Source organism: Thermobia domestica, chromosome 18, assembly GCF_964235325.1.
Source record: "Thermobia domestica chromosome 18, izTheDome1.hap1.1, whole genome shotgun sequence".
NCBI classification, from domain to species: domain Eukaryota; kingdom Metazoa; phylum Arthropoda; class Insecta; order Zygentoma; family Lepismatidae; genus Thermobia; species Thermobia domestica.
In genome coordinates, this window is record NC_137471.1 from 56,347,997 (window position 1) to 56,365,007 (window position 17,011).

Sequence of the window (17,011 nt, forward strand, 5' to 3'; positions counted from 1 at the left end):
TCAGTTTTGAAACCTCCTGTCAAGAGAAATTCATTACGGAACACTACATTTTTCCAATTTTCGCTCAAACATGTTTGAAAAACTGTAGTGATAAACGAAAATAAAGATCGTACACGTTCTAATATGCTATTACGAGCCATGTGTGTATAAAAGTAAATACGTTGTAATATCAAAGTGATTTTTCATCTAAAACAAAGTTTTGAAGTTACCATGGAAAAATAATATTGAAAATTGAATGGTGCTTATTTTATTATTCATGTACTAGAATAACAATCATTTTGTCGATGTATCAAAAAAATAACATTCCGTGTTTTTTACACTGCCATTTTTATATATTTTTTAACGATTTTTAGAGGTTTTGTACTAGCATACTGTATAACAATGTATATGCAGTGGAGTATCTAATGCTCTAACCTAAATCTGCATTTAATGCAGTGTTTTTCTGTGTCATTGGAAAATTAACATATATGAAATGGATGTATAATGTTCCTTCGGAGTGAAATAAAATTTTTATTGTATGGTAACTGAAAATTTTATTTGGAGAAGATGCATAATAAATAATAAAGAATAAAATCTCTATGTGAAGACCTGCAAGCATGAGAAACTGGTAAATGACAAAGGTTTCAATGTACAGGGTGTCCGGAATGGGACTGACGGTTTTTAAAAGTGTATAGTTTCAATATGGTCAGAGATATCGAAGAAAAAAACCTGCATTTTAAAGGAGAACTCAAAAAGTTTATTTGGTCTTACTTACAAGTCATTCTAACTCAGTATAACTCCGTGAGCTCCATTTGTAACACTTACAATATCTGGCTTGAACTCAATTTCTCTCCACGTATTCTGTAACATCTGAGGTGTTCCTGAAGCAATCGCATTCCTAATACGGTTCTTCAGTATATCAAGGTTACGCAGCTTTTCACCAGAATACACAAAGTCTTTCACACACACCCACAGGAAGAAGTCAAGGGGGTAACATCAAGAGAGCATGGAGGCCACCTAATTGGCCCATCACGGCCAGGAAATTCAGTACCAAGGTACTCCCTTACTTATAGGCTCCAATGAGGCGGGGCACCATCCAATTGGAATATCACTTGAGGTTGCAAATGTTATAACTGGGGAACAGTAAAGTGTTGAAGCATGTCTAAGAACACATTTCGTGTTATTGCTTGCTCTATGAAAAAGAAGGGGCCTATAACTGCATTATGTGTTAAAGCACACCGAACATTCAATTTGGGAGTTCTCTAGAATGTTCTATGTGCGCATGCTGATTCTCAGATCCCCATATCCTAACATTGTAAAAAACTGAAATAAAATCTTTGAGTTTTACGTCCCACGGTTATGCCGGTTAGGCTAAAGGAGACGGTAATGATGAGTAATGAATGAAATGGTGGAATAAAGAAAGTGGGAGGAAACGGGAGAACCCCGAGAAAACCCACGCACACGGTGTTTGTCCACCACACCTAACATTGTGTCTGTTAACACAGCTAGACAAGTGAAAGGTTGCCTCATCAGAGAAAACAACGTTCAATAGGAAATTATGGTTATAATCAATCTTGTCCAGAATTTCAGTAGCAAATGCTGCTATCTGTTGCTTATCGTTGAGCTTAATTTCTTGCAACAATTGCATTTTATACGCGCGCAAACGTGATCGTTTGTGTACGACATCGTGCACTGTTGACTTCGGAATTGCGAATTGCCTGTTCGCTACGCAAATTTACTTCCTCGGGCTACGTGAGAAACACTCTTTTTATTGCTTCCACATTTTCTTCTGACACACGCGATTTACCACCGCTGTGTTGTTTCACTACACTCCCTGTTGTTGATAAAAATTGATCCACGCCTGGATACTGTTGCGTGATGGAGGATCCTTGTGATAAAAACATCGAAAGTTTCGTTGAACTTGAATAACACTTGGGGGCGCGGTGGCTCAGTGGTAGAGCGTTCACCTCCGGTGCTTGGGGTCCCTGGTTCGATCCCAGCTCGCGCCGTGTGGACTTTGTGGTGGACAAACACCGTACTCGTGGGTTTTCTCGGGGTTCTCCCGTTTCCTCCCACTTTCTTCATTCCACCATTTCACTTATTTCTCATTATCACCGTCTCCTTTAGCCTAACCGGCATAACCGTGGGACGTTAAACTTAAAGATTTCATTTCATTTTTTGAATAACACTTTTTATCTCTGCAAACCACCACACGCATTGCGCCTTTTCGACTGCTGGACGCCATTTCTGTTTATCGGCGATACTAGCGCCGTCACTTGTAGTTGTACAAGTATGAAAATTTGCTCAACAAAACTTTTTGAGTTTTCCTTTAATATGAATGTTTTTTTATTTATTTTTTTCTGTCTCTGACCATATTAAAGCTATACACTTTTAAAAATCGTCAGTCCCATTCCGGACACCCTGTATTGTATCAATAATTAAAGAAAAAAGTTGGGGAAAACTGAGGTAAACTCTGTACGCAATCCTTCCCGATGGGATAGCACGAAAAAATACTTTCCAGTTAATCACTTCCATTAATTATCCGTCTGCTTTAGCCTCAGAGGACGTTACACTAAATATAATAATAATAATAATAATAATAATAATAAAAATTTTCATAGTTCATATACAATCTCCAGCACCGCTGGTATCATTGGTGGTACAGAATGTCGCAGAATTCAGTGAAGGGCTCATTTATGATCAGTCGATGAAACCTATAATTTTCTGTGTTACCAGGTTTCATGGCAGCCGTGCTCGCGAATAGAAGTGTATGAATTGTTTCTTTCTTTAAAAAAAAAAAAAAAAGTGTGTAATAGGGAGATTACAGGTGGCCATCGTAATGTACCTAAACCAACATTTTACTTTTTAAAAATAATTCCGCAAGATAAGCCTTTGGTACCTGGCCGATTTTAGAAAAAAAAATGCAGATTTCTTAGAGTAGCTTCCACATTTTATTAAGCATCCCGTTTTCTTACGGTGGTTTAATAAGTGTTCACAAACTCCATACTTGAGTTATTATCTGAAAAGATTTTAAAATATTAAAATATACTAGCTTCAATTAATATTTTCCGAGCGGATGGTGCCACTGGACTTCATGTTTCGATATTCGATACTCTTGCCTGGCTTGATAAAGGTTCGATATTTTCGGTCTCTTGACATGAAATTACAACACAACAATAAATAAACATAACTATATCTAGACCTGATGTCAAATTCTACCAGTATGCCGCACTTCCCGCTGGTGTAGTGGTAGCGCTCGCGTCGTTCGTGCATGAAGTCCCGGGTTCAATTCCCAGTGAGAGAGCATTGAATTCATTACAGTGGTTCGGTTTCCACCTTAAGCTGCAAGTCCACGTTTCGTAGTGCCTCGTTGCTGAAAAACTACGCTGAATTGTAAATGAACAAATTATCTACCAGTTTGTTTTTTGAGAGTGTCCCGTCCAATAAACTTTGTCGCCTTCATTAAATCAATGTTTTTTGCTCGAATGAAAGCTATTAACTGAATGTTCTGTGTTATATACTTACCCTAACAGAGAAAATGACATTGGTCCAATCTTATACGGAGTCAAATTGTCAGATAAAATCAGAAAAGGTAATAATGGTTCTACACGGGGAGCCGAATAACGAAGGAACGCAATTAGATATAATAATGGCAGAGGCAAGTAATCTTGGTTTTATAGTTAATAATTTTGCTCAGGGCCGGATCTAAAATACTGCGAACTACGCGTTCGCAGGAGACGCCAGATAAAGAGGGCGCCGAACTGGAAAAATTAATTTTGTGTTTTAAATTTTTAAACGTGAATATTAATTAGATAAAATGTTATGATGAAAAAAAAATCCAAAAAGGTTCCAAAAAATATTGTACAGACTGAGATACAAATAAAATACATCAATAAAATCGAATCTTTGCGTGATTTGGTTGTAACCCCCCCCCCCTCTCTGGAATTATATCAGTTGGCGCCAATGCCACACTCACAAGAGGTGCTAGTTTGAGGAAAATTTCCCGCGACGCAGGAAGACTTAGGAAAGACTTTTTAAAGAGGGTGTTTTACGAATATGAGATAAAATGTAGGGAAATTTAGTTTTTCAATAAATGTTATATTAAGCATTACGGCAGTACGACTAAAAACAGTGGCATTCTTTGTACAATCTACCATATGTACAAAATACAAATATAACAGACTGACTCCATTCCTCTCCCAATAACCCTTCCGCGACCTTGCTCAAGAATATCATTGCCAAATATGTCTTTGAAATGGGAATTGATCAAAAACAAACGAAAGTGAACTGCACGCATTTCTTATAGATTGGGGGACATTATCACAGTAGAAAGAAATGTCAAGGGTGCTCCGCCTTGTCATAAGCAGTGTCCCCGCATAGTGCTTCCGTTCAATGACCACAAAGGTTGAGAAAGGTCAGCGTAAATGAAATGCACATTATCGAAGTTCAAGCGACTAGGTTTTTGTTGTCCATTGGTCCAGGGATGGAAGGGGACTAATCTAAAAGAGCCATGTCACGTTACAAGAACTTGTAGCTGTCAAAAAATAAATAAATAAAATAAAACCCTACCATATTTCACCATGTAAACATAAGCTGAAAGGGGAACACAACTTTTTTCTTTTTTTCATCTTGCAAGGAGTTGAACAAAGTGCAACTTTCTGGGACGCCTTGCTTGCTACCTGCTATCGCCCTCCCGCTGACATAAAGGAAAAAACAGTTTCGCCGCTTCCGAAACAACGGATTCTTTTGGACAGGGAGGGGAAAGTGCGCCAAAATACACGTTTTTAACGAGGTTCATCGTTTGTCCACTAGAGTGCAGTGCTGCATGGGTCGAAATACCTTTCCTGCTTTCAAGAAGTTGTAATATCAGGGCTCAAAGCGAGTCACTTTTTTTAACTAAAAGTTACTTTTTTTCAAGTTGGTCACTAAAAGTTACTTTTTTGAGATGTTAAGTGACTTTCGTGTGATTTATGTTTTGCATTGGCAGTTTTCTAAGAAAAATATAACAATAAATGGAAAAAGGCAGAAACTTGTTACTCATAACTCTTCTGAAAGCTTCAGTACTTGCTGCCACATGTGAAACAGTCAACTTTATTCTCACTTCAGCTTTTATTCTTTCTAAACCACAGTGGATGGTTGGTAGATGCTTAAGCTCTCAAGATGGGGTTGAGAATCCTTCTGTGTCTATTCTTTCTTCTATCATAATAGTCTTTTAGTTTTCTCTCGTAATAGTTAACGCTCCGCTCAACGTTGTGTGTGTTTTTGGGTGGTTCATCATGTTCGTCTTGTGTTATGCTTCGTGTATGTTCTTCTTAAGAGTATGTGATAAATTTGAATATTTCAACGCTTTGAAAACTCTCAATGCTAAGTTAAATATAATGTCTGGGATGAAGAAATTCGGAAATAGGCCAGAACTAGTTCCACTTACTCAGAAGTTTCGTACCGGTACATCTGCTAAGTTTGCTTAGCGTAACTAGAGAGCATACTTAGAAAACCTAAGAAAAGAGGAAACAAAACAACAAACAGAGAGGTGATGGAGAAATTGACAAAGGAAAAAAGGGACATGATGAGATTTTGGTCACTTTCTCGTGTGCTTTTAGTCACTTTTCAACTATTTACAAGAAACCAGACCACTATGAGCCCTGCAATATGTAAACAGTAAATAGGAAGAGTGGGTTTCAAGATTATTATTTTTTTTTTTTATGAGAGCTACAAGTTCTTCTAACGTGATAATGTGCCTTAAGAAAAGAGGGGCGACACAAATGGAATTTTTGATCATTTCTGAGTTAAATTTTAATTTGAGTTCCTGATATCAGTGGCTCACAATCGCTGCTCACTGCTTAATGCTCACTTTGTTAATATCCATTAGTCCATTTGTCATTTGTCAACGTTTTCGTTTCTATCCTGAGCCGTTTCCTTTTTTCTTTTTATAATGATGTGTGTTGTCACTTTTCAATAGTACTTTGTTTTTTCATGTAATTGCCAACGATAAAATGTCAAGTGAGCATATTATCAGAGAAGAAAACTACGAAACTTCCAAGAAGATGAGAGGCAAGCAAAGGCTCTAAAAAGTTTCTTTTGACTTCTGGACAAAATTTCGAAAGTGATAATCATAGAAATGTTGAGGTGGGGGAGTTGTCAATACCAGTTAATGGAATTGATACGGCCTTTTCGATTATGGGTCTGAGTTAAATTTAATGTATTTCAAAATTTGTTTGAATACAATTAGTGTGTGTGTATAACTCGTTGGCTAATTGTGATCGAAATTGAAACGTCATTAGGATTATAAGTAACACATTTTTCGTAGAACTCTCATTGTCAATCACAGCAGCACATACATATGCTCGTTGTATTATAACAGTGTAATTATCATTATCAATCCACTCTCTCGTATTAAATTTAGATGGAGCTATATTTTTAAACATTCGGTAATAGTCCTATACAAAGTAGAATTTTGATTAGTAGTTACTTGTGTTCAGAGATGCACCGACGGAGGTGGTTCGAGAGTCTGCATTCCCCAAAAGTTTTATTTTATTTTATTTATTTATTTATTTTTAGAAAATTAGCGATTTCAGGAGGGAAATACACAAAATTGTTTGCATTTTGTAGGTTACTCCGAAAAATCTTGGGACCCAAAAGAGAGATCTTGGGTGCGACACTGCTTGTGTTTAGATTGTGCTACTCATTGCCTGATTTCGAACGTCTTTGTTCGAAGGAGACATGAAAGGATTGAATTGTTTTATAGGCCTAAGGGTCCCTGAAAAGAATTTTTGAGGGGGGGGGGCTGATTTTCAAGTTTCGCCACCGCATCGAAGACAAATATGGATTAAGTCACACACTTTAGTCGTTTGTTGTGTATTAAACAAGTTCAGCTAAAATTAATGAAGAATCATTTGAAATCAACTATATCTCAAGAACGATTAAATGGACTAGCTTTGATGGCCATTGAAAATGACATACTCAATGAAATGGATACGTATAGAATAATAAGGGATTTTGCCAAATTGAAAGCCAGAAAAGTGTCTTTATGACATGAACTTTTCAGTAACAAAGAAAACGAGAAATTAAACTAATTACCATACTCGTATCACTAGAAAATACCATGTAAATATGCTTTTAATGAAGCATGAGAGCATATCTTTTTGTCAAAATCAAACCTGTGTTAGTGTTAGACTTAAGCTCATGAGTTTTATTCTGTTTCGACTTTTATGTTTCAACTCTACTTGTCAAAATACGTCTTAGATATATATCTTTCTTGAGTCTTGTGCTCATTTAATAAAAAATGCTATTAATTATCAAAATGGAAACTGTTCAGTATTCAACCACAGTCAAGTAATTATAATTTCGCCATTTTTTGCTAATATACACAGAGAGACTACAGATATTGAAGAAATTTGCAATTGTAACAATTACTTGAAGAATTTTTGTCCATTACAACTTTCTACTCCTTTATTGTCATTTAGGCGGGGGCGCCTAAATATTGTTGCTTACACTTAAGAAATGTCTAGAACCGGCCCTGATTTTGCTGGATGGTTCTCTTTCATTAAACTAGTATTAACTGCACTGTTGGGGACACATTTGAAAATACGCAGGATGTTCCGCGTATATTTGAACAAATGTTATCAAGTAGTTACGTAAATCTATGGTGCCAATACGGGAGTTGTTCCGAACAATAGCCCAGCAACGTAGTTTCCATTGCAGAAAGATTCGTTCGACAACTATGAGGGGACATTTGTTCCATTACTCTTTCCAGGATTCACTCACAATTGGCAAATGCCTTTTTTGTCAAAAGTCCTTTTAAGCAGTCCAAATTCACAGAAGTCCATTGGACTTGCGTCTGGAGACTTCACAGGTATCTCGTTAAAACGTATTGCCTATACTCCAGTAATTTCATAACCTGGTTACCCGTGGTAGAAATGCGAGGGATCTTCAGATGTGTGATGAAGTTTTGTCTTGATTGATGCAAACCATATTGATCTCGCTTCCGTATATTTCTGGTAGTTTCTATTTGTAGTTCAGCCTCAAACTCTCCTCTTAGTAGTACTGCAAGTTGAATTTTAGAGTTCTTCTTAACCCTATAAATCTTCAGTTTGTCTCAGTGACAGTAGCCACCAACCACTATGAACCCTTTCACGAAAGTTTTGCACGCTCGGATCCATTTTGTGAAGCGCGTCGCATCTTTGTCTTTGCACTTGATGGCTCTTCGTTTGCCGCAGTCGGAAATGTACATCCACGCCTCATCCAATATAGCGACTTGGCACCACCTTTGGTTTGCAAGATACTGCTTCTACAGCTTCCGAGCATTCTTGCGCTCCCGTCGATTGACATTGGTAAAGTGATGACCGCTAGCCTTAAACACTTTTCAAGATTCAGTCGTTGGCGCAAGGTGAGATCAACAATTTCTAAAGACACATTTAAATTATTCATCATCTGTCTGAGCCGGGATTCTCTTTTATGACCATTCGCGAAGTTTCGGCTGCATGTTGGTGATGATTTGTGTGCATATGGCCGTGTTTTCGTCTTTGTTAGAGAACTGAACGCTTGGGCTACGTAACCCTTATATTAGCCTATCACATTCTTGATTAAAATCAAGCTAATATCACAATCTTTGCTCGTACACAGCTTCCTAGTCATTGAAACACTAAACTTCATCGTAGAAGGCTACAGCGTACCCTCCCAAAAGCAACTCGGTTTTAGCGACATTTTCGACCCGACGAGGGAAACACACACACTCTCTCACAACTGTGAGCCCTGTCAAAATGCCCAAATTTCAAAACTGTGAAATTATCCAAAAATATGGCCACAACGCCCACAGAAACAGTCAGAACATCCACAAGCAGAATCACAGTGACACAAACATGCAGGCGAACTTTACCGAATGAGTGTGACGTCACTCGGTGAGCATAGCCGCATACAACGAAGCGGACTCATATGCATTCCACTTGAGTCTATGTTTACTGCACATGTTAATTCATATATCACCTATACGTGTTGCTTATAAACTAAACTTTGCCGGCTAGTACGAAAGGCTTAAGGCGACCACCCTGCATGGAGAGAATTTAAAATGTGTCACGTAAATGGAATATATGTTTAAAAAGAGAAAATAATCTCGTTGGCTACTTATTGCTTCATTGTGATTATACACAGGGGGTTGACAAAAAATCTAAAAACACTTCATACAGGACATGTAAGTTTGGCCCTCCACTGTACAACACGTGTTGCGGTTGCCGATCGTTTTTTCTTGTTTTCAATGTCATGTGGACCTTCCTCTTCCGCTAGCAGTAACCAGTTCACCTGTGAGTGTCGTGGTGTGAAAGTGGTGCGGTAAAATGGGCGACCTGACAAACTTCCAAAGAAGCATGATCGTTGGTGCCCGTCTGGTTGGAGTTTCAGTGTCAACAGTGGCGAACATTGTGGGGGTATCGAAAGGCACTGTGTCCAATGTCACGAAGGCATACACAATTCATGGGCAAACGACGTCTGCAAAGCACAACAGTGATCGAAAGACAATCCTGTCAGATAGGGACCGGAGGGCATTAAAACGGATTGTAGCAACTAAAAAGAAGACCACTGCAATGAAAATTACGTCTGAACTCAATTCCGGCCTACAGAACCCGGTTTCATCGAAAACAGCGCGACGGGAACTTCATAAAATTAAAATTCATGACAGGGCCGCTATCGCCAAACCCATGATCACAGCAGTAAATGCGAAGAGGCGTATCCAGTGGTGCAAGGACCACAAGGCGTGGACTTACGAACAGTGGAAACACGTAATGTGGTCCTATGAATCGACCTTCACCTTGTTTCCAACAACCGGTCGTGTTTACGTATGGAGAACACTGTCGCAGGCCTATGATACAGACTGTCTGCTCCCAACTGTAAAGCACGGGGGTAGTTCTGTTACAGTATGGGCAGTGATATCGTGGTTTTCTGCAGGTCCCATCATAGCCCTGCATGGAATGATGAATGCAAAGGCGTATGAGGCCATTTTGAGGGACCAGGTTCTACTCGTGGCCCAAATATTGTTCCCTGATGGTGGTGGCATCTATCAAGATCGTTTAGCACCCTGTCACGCAGAAAAAACGGTGAAATCATGGTTTGAGGAGCATGACCAGGAGCTACCACACCTCCCCTGGGTCTCACAATCACCAGATCTGAACATCATTGAGCCATTGTGGTCTGAGTTAGAAAGGCGTGTTCGGTCTCATTACCCTCCACCAGCAGCATCTCTTAAGGAACTGGAGCATGTTTTGGAGGAACAATGATACAAAATTCCACACACCACGATTCAGAAGCTGTATATGTCCATTCCACGTCGGATCCAAGCTGTTTTGAACGCAAAAGGAGACCCCACACCACACTAGGTATGATTTTCACACTTTTGCAAACGTTTTAGATTTTTTTGTCCAACCCCTGTATATATTAGGGTGGTCCAGCATAAAATGGTAAAGAAAAAAAGATTTCTGATCTAAACGCATAGTTGCCAATTTTGATCCATGTGGTCTAAATATACTGAATGAAAAATTTCATCGCAGTAAAAAAAATATTTAGAGGCCCCTCGAAGCCTTCAATTATGCTCCATACCTGTTATTTGAAATATTGAACATACTCGCATTTAAGCGGTGATGGACCTTTTCGTTGTTTTGTGCAATGCTTGTGAATTTCATCCAAAAACAACATTTAAAGTGGCCAGGATTTCGTAATAGGGGGAGAAGGGGTCCGTGACATGAAATAACCCCGTTACAACAATATCCATTTTTAACTTACACCCCCCGTTTCGTCCACACAAAGCTGCTCATAAGAAAGAGTAACCAAACGCTTGCTGTACCTTTTCATTTTTAACGCTGATTATTCTTTTTCTCGTTTCTTTTTGTTTAATCCTTCCTTAATTTTTCCATTTTTTGGTTTCGAAGGGGGGTCCATACCCCCCTTTCCCGCCCTTGGCTACGTGCCTGAAATGGCGTTTCTAGTGTAGGCATAAATATAAGACATATAAGAACACGACTGGAAGAGAAACGGAGTTATATTTATGATTGGTATCATCTAAAATACGGATAAATTTCACCTAATTAATTATGCACCTTCCACAATTTTGGAGAACATACTAGAGGTTTAAATATTCCACTGTTTCAACGTTTTCAAGAGTTTTGACCAAACCTTAAGCATTGTAATTTTAAGGCTCTGGAAGACGAACGCCTGTCCATGCCATGTGAACGAACACTGAAAAATGAAGTTATGTTTCTACAAAATTGTCTTGTACATAAGGAAGATAATAACTATGTTCCCCATGATGACTATAAAGAAATGATAGAGCTTTGCCTGTTGATACTTGGTGAATTTCCAAGGGAGTACCGTTTCAAGTCACCAGGTGCTTACCATATGGCTCGTTGGATAGGAAAGGTAAAATGCTGCTTCAAGATATAAATTTTCCGCGAAATGTTAAAGCTTACAGTCAGAGATGGAAAAATATTTGCGAGAAGTGTGTTTATTTGCAAGTCTTCATATACGTGAAAGCATGGATTTCGTGTTCCAAGACATGTGATGCCCCCGTCAACGACTTACTTCTGTTCAAGCAGATCAAACAATACGCCATAGTGAATAAATCTGCGTCTGAATCTCCAATGAACAAGTTTCAGACTCACTTGTGATATCTTGAAGCAGAGTTAGTTCCACTCTCACTGTTCTCTGAAAAGTTATCTTTCGAGGACAAGCGGAATATTATAAATCGTCTTAAGGCTTGTGAAGAAAATTGGAGTTCAAGAGGCATAAAACTCTCAGACTGCCACGGCTTAGAAACAAAGAATCTTCACGATTTGATCAATTCAGCCTCTCTTTGCGCCCTACGTTCTCTTCGAGTTGACATCAATTTCATGTTCCAATGTGATCCCGAGCACTGGAGTAACTCGGACAAATTCCAAAAGGAGAAACAAATCGTCGAGTCACTTAAGGTTGTCAACGATGCTGCTGAACGTTCAGTGGCCCTTATGTCCAGTTTTAATGAGTCAATCACAAAGAAAGAAAGTGAAATGCAGAGCCTAATTCAGGTTGTTGAGGACCACAGAAAGCATGTTTCAGACGCTCGAAAGAGCACTTTGAAAAATTACCAACTTCGTTAATGACCTTATTTTTTTCTGTTTAAAATGAACAGCAACTGCATGTTTAGAGATATCTCACTTATCTTGAAATCAATAAATGGTAATTTTGGTAATAGCTATTTGCAAGTTTAGTAATAATAATAAATAATTCATTTTGTAAGGGAAAAAGTACAATTTACTTTATAAGGATTGAATTTTTAAACCTCCAATATGTCTCGTATACGACATAATTATATGCATCCTATGGCACAACTTCGTGTCGCTTGAGCGACCCCTAAATATTATCCAATTGAGTTGATTTTTTTGCAGTGAAATATACTTGTAGGAAAGGAACAATATTAGCAACTATGCGCAATTAAATTCGCAAATTGGACCACCCTAATATATATATATAGATAGATAGATATAGATATATATAAATGTGGTAAATTTAAACAGCAATACCTTAAGTTATTGAATTACACAGCCAGCGTCGTTCTCGACAATTCGGAGTATACAAGAACTTTGCAGCAGATCAAAACACAACTCTAAAGTGATTCATAGTTCATATGGCACAAACTAGACAGAACAGCAAGCAAGCGAGGGAAAAAATTGAATTGAATTGTTTCTTTTTGAAGTGCTGTTCTACCATCTAGACTCTTTCAGAATGAATAGTGTCTACTTTAGTTAAAAAAAAAAAAAAAAAAAAAAAAAAAAAGTAAGTAAATAAAAATACATATAAATACATAAACTTTGCACAAGAAATGCAAAACAGATAATAGGATACGATACAAAGAATGTTTAAAATTATTCCAAATATTTTTGATTGCGAAAATAGTAATAAAAAATGAAAAATAAGTAAAGCGTAACTAATATTTTGAAGTACTAATATTTTACCCTTAAACGAGATACAAAGTGCGACTTGCTTCTTAAATCTTCAGCATAAAGATGTCATTATGTTACACAATTTGCGATGTTGAAATTACTTGTAATCATAATCTCATTGGTATTAATCTGACATTTAAGTAAAGATGAGTAATATTTTCCGTAACCTGGAGTTCAAATTATTGAAGGAGATATAATGGTACTCCAGCGCCTGAAAATTTATCTCTGTACGTGAGAGAGAATTTTTGCTAACAAGTTACAAAGTTCGCTAAGAATACTTTCGGCAAATACATGAGGTAATTAAGTCAACATGCTTCGGCTACCTTTATCAGATAAGTATCTGCAGGTACCAATTTTATAGAGGTTTCGTGCATCACTGAACCGTATGCGAACAGAAGTAGTCCGTGGAAGCAATTTCCGGACCCACTAAGGTCACACCCAGGCAGTCCAAGTGGTAAGCGGACGCCCTACCCCGACTACGCCACCACAAGTCTTTAATATATTTGTATCAGTACCGCCATTTCAAATTTTGCTTGGGTTCTACACTTTTCGCTGGCATCAGGTATAGTGTTTCGAAATGATCTTCAAATTGACAACTCAACTCGTAATAGGGTTAATATGGCCAGACCCACAAGTAGGGGCCGCGGTGGCACAGTGGTAGTGCGTTCACCTCTGGTGCTTGGGGTCCCGAGTTCGATCCCAGCCCCCGCCAAGTGAACTTTGTGGTGGACAAACACCATGTGCGTGGGTTTCCTCGGGGTTCTCCCGTTTCCTCTCACTTTCTTCATTCCACCATTTCATTCATTTCTCATCATCACCGTCTCCTTCAACCTAACCGGCATAACCGTGGGACGTAAAACTCAGAGCTTTCATTTTATTCATTTTCCAACTTTTGAAGTAATGTAATTAATCTTTTGAAAATACTTGTTCAAATTTTATTTAAGTTCGTTGATAAGACTGTTATTTTTAACAGGTAAGTTGTGTAAACTGCAAACAATCAAACAAAAATATAAATAAATAATAATATAAACAAATCTTGTATTAATATTGTGTTTTCCTTATGATGATATTGCCTATTCATTTCACTGTTTAAAATTTTCTACACTGGTATTTATTGACACTAAGGGGTGGCAGAAATGCTAAATATGGTCCTATCAACTAAATGATGTAAAGAGAAGCCACTTGTTTCCAATTTCTATAAAGTCATAATTGACGTTAGCACTGTTGCAACAATGTAAATTGAGTGAAAAGATAAACAATTTTAGGAAAACAAAAGTATCTAATAACAAAATACGCGATGATCGGAGTTCTTACCATTTGTGATAGGTTCTCAACAGTCAATAGTACTCAGTATTCTTAAGATTCAATTAAGTACGGTACTATATTTCTTTAGTGGTGAAGAATTCTATTACGTAATATTTCCGATTAAGCTTTGTTTCTACCTTGGTAATTAAATCAACACTATGCAGCCTTTTCTAATTGAATGCAATATTTCAATGTTACACTACCGCATCACGTTAACAATTAAATGCTACAAATGATCTATTGATGCATAACTTTTCCTATTTTCAGGACGGCTTAAGGCATCAAACTCGTGTAAGTAGCATTATGATTCTTATATTTATGAAAAACTTTATATATATATATATATATATATATATATATATATATATATATATATGTGTGTGTGTGTGTGTGTGTGTGTGTCTGTATATGCCTGTACTCTGTAAAATGTGTTTAACTATGCAAATATGAATTATTTTCTGCTATTCAGATCTTAAACTAAACTACACAAATGTAAACCGTATTCGGCTGTTCAATGTCTTAAACTACACAAATGTGAATCCTGGCTGTTCGATATCTTGAAGTAAAGTATAAAAATGTGAATCTTCTTATATTGTTCAGTATCTTTAGCTACATAAATGTAAACCTTCTTCGGCTATTCAATATATTGAACTACACAAATGCGAATCTTCTTCGGCTGTTCAATATCATAAACTAAACTACACAAATGTAAATCTTCGGCTGTTCAATATCTTAAATTAAACTGTAAAAATGTGAATCTTCAACTGCTCAATATGAACTACAAACTACGCAAATGTGAACACTGGCTGTTGAATATCTTAAAGTAACCTATAAATATGTGAATCTTCGGCTGTTCAGGATCATCAACTAAACTACACAAATGTGAATCTCCGTCCACTGTTCAATATCTTTAACTACAGAGATGTGAGTCTTCTTCGGGTGTTTAAAATTTTAAACTACAGAAATGTTAATCTTTGACTGTTCAATATCTTAAACTATATTGCAATATCCTCTCATACTGACAGTGAACGTCACGTACCTCATATTGACATACAAAGCTACGTGCTTTAATAGCATTCCCAGCAATCAGACGATGATATCATCATCAATTGACGAAACACAAAGAGGGCTCCTTCGAGAAACCTCCAGAATCTCCGCCTCCGAAGACCGACTATATAAGCGGATATTCCAAAGCAGAAGACATAAATTTTCATATGGTCATTCCTCACTTAATATCTTTAGCTGCAAGAGCAGAAGATACTCCTTTCTCTCCGTGCTCCAGCGTGCAGAAGAGACTTTTCTAACCTAACCTCTGTGCTGCAACAGGCAAGAGGTACTCCTTACTCTACGTGCAGTAACGGTCAAGAGATTCTTAACTTTATTTCTGTGCTACAACCGGCAAGAGGTAGCCCCACCCTTCGTCTGTGCTGCAATGGGCAGGAGGAATCCTAAAACCCAGTTACTACGGGCAGGATCATACTCAATCTCAATCTCCGTGCTGCAACGGGCAGGAAGTTTCCTTGTACTTGAGAAACTTAGAGGTATATCACTATTAGTGATCTTTTGTATCATAAACTGTATAGAAGTACTTACAGTATATAGTTCGTAATAAAAGATGAAGGATAAAACACACGTGTACCGTTTGTTTTACCAAATATTACATGGTGATTGCGTCGGTTTTAATCAGGACGTGATTGAGTGCTATTGGGCAGGAATCTAATGGGACACTTTTTTTAGTAACTAAAATCGGACTTGAGAAATTTGTCAGTTACATCTTTCTTTTAATTTTTTTCCCCTTTGTTAATTAGGTTAGTAAAATTAATTTATTTAACAGCTAAATTTTTATGACTTTAACAAGAACGGGAAGAATACTTGGCAGGGTGAAAATAGAGAAAATATGACAGAATCAGGACCCAAGTTTCGTTTAATATGCCGCACTTAAGATATTCTGGTCGCATATATGTGGACCCCAACCTCTTTTTCATACTATTTGATCACGTGGCTACGTTACAATCGCCGAAAAGAAGAATGTAGGTTTAGATTTAGTACGCAAATTAAAATATCAAAATCAAAATATATTGGACGACTTCAGCAAAACAACTACAGCAAAAATTAATTTCATTAAGTATACCAAATCTTCCAATATACAAGGCCAAACTTGAGTTATTCCAGATTCAGCAACGGGAGAATAAGCCGATAGATGCTTTAAAAAAAAAAAATTTAAAAAAAATGATTTGTCAACTTGTGTCTGAGGCAAGGCAACAAAGGAACAAAAACATTCACTTCTTGTTGTTGGGATTCCAGTGCTATTGTTTACAGAAAATTGCCCTGAAAACATTCTAAACAGTCCAGGCCCTAGAGTCTCATCTGCATTCTTTAGAACTTGCGCAAGATCTAATGAGAAAATGAGATTATATGAAGTTCTCACAAGCCATATATTCTTTTTATAGTTAACTTTCCCGAAATCCCTCACAAACCCTTAACGACATTAGTAATACTATGGCCATTCCTGTACAACCTCGCCAATCTATTTCTTCTGTGCAAGCATTCCAAGTTATTTCAAATTTACCTTTAAGTTTTCGTAATCTATATCTTCTGCACCGCCGAGGGGCTCTTCCGCCTCCTCCTCAGTCAAATTTCGGTTTACCACATCAATCATCCCAATTATTTTTAGTCCATAACCCCCCCCCCCTCAACAAGTTAATAATCCTTATAATATTACTAAAATAGCTAATCAAATGGCCGTACTTTCTTTGATTGTTCCACAA

The 17,011-nt window shown here is 37.5% G+C and overlaps 1 long non-coding RNA gene across 4 annotated transcripts in view; it reads left to right on the plus strand.

The window, feature by feature from the left end:
- Positions 1–17,011, plus strand: part of LOC145676115 (uncharacterized) — a 357,332-nt gene that overhangs the window by 288,201 nt on the left and 52,120 nt on the right. For all 4 annotated transcript variants that reach the window (XR_014129290.1, XR_014129294.1, XR_014129292.1 and 1 more), the window contains one exon: positions 14,511–14,534. This is a non-coding gene — a long non-coding RNA (uncharacterized LOC145676115). The remainder of the gene's footprint in view (positions 1–14,510; positions 14,535–17,011) is intronic.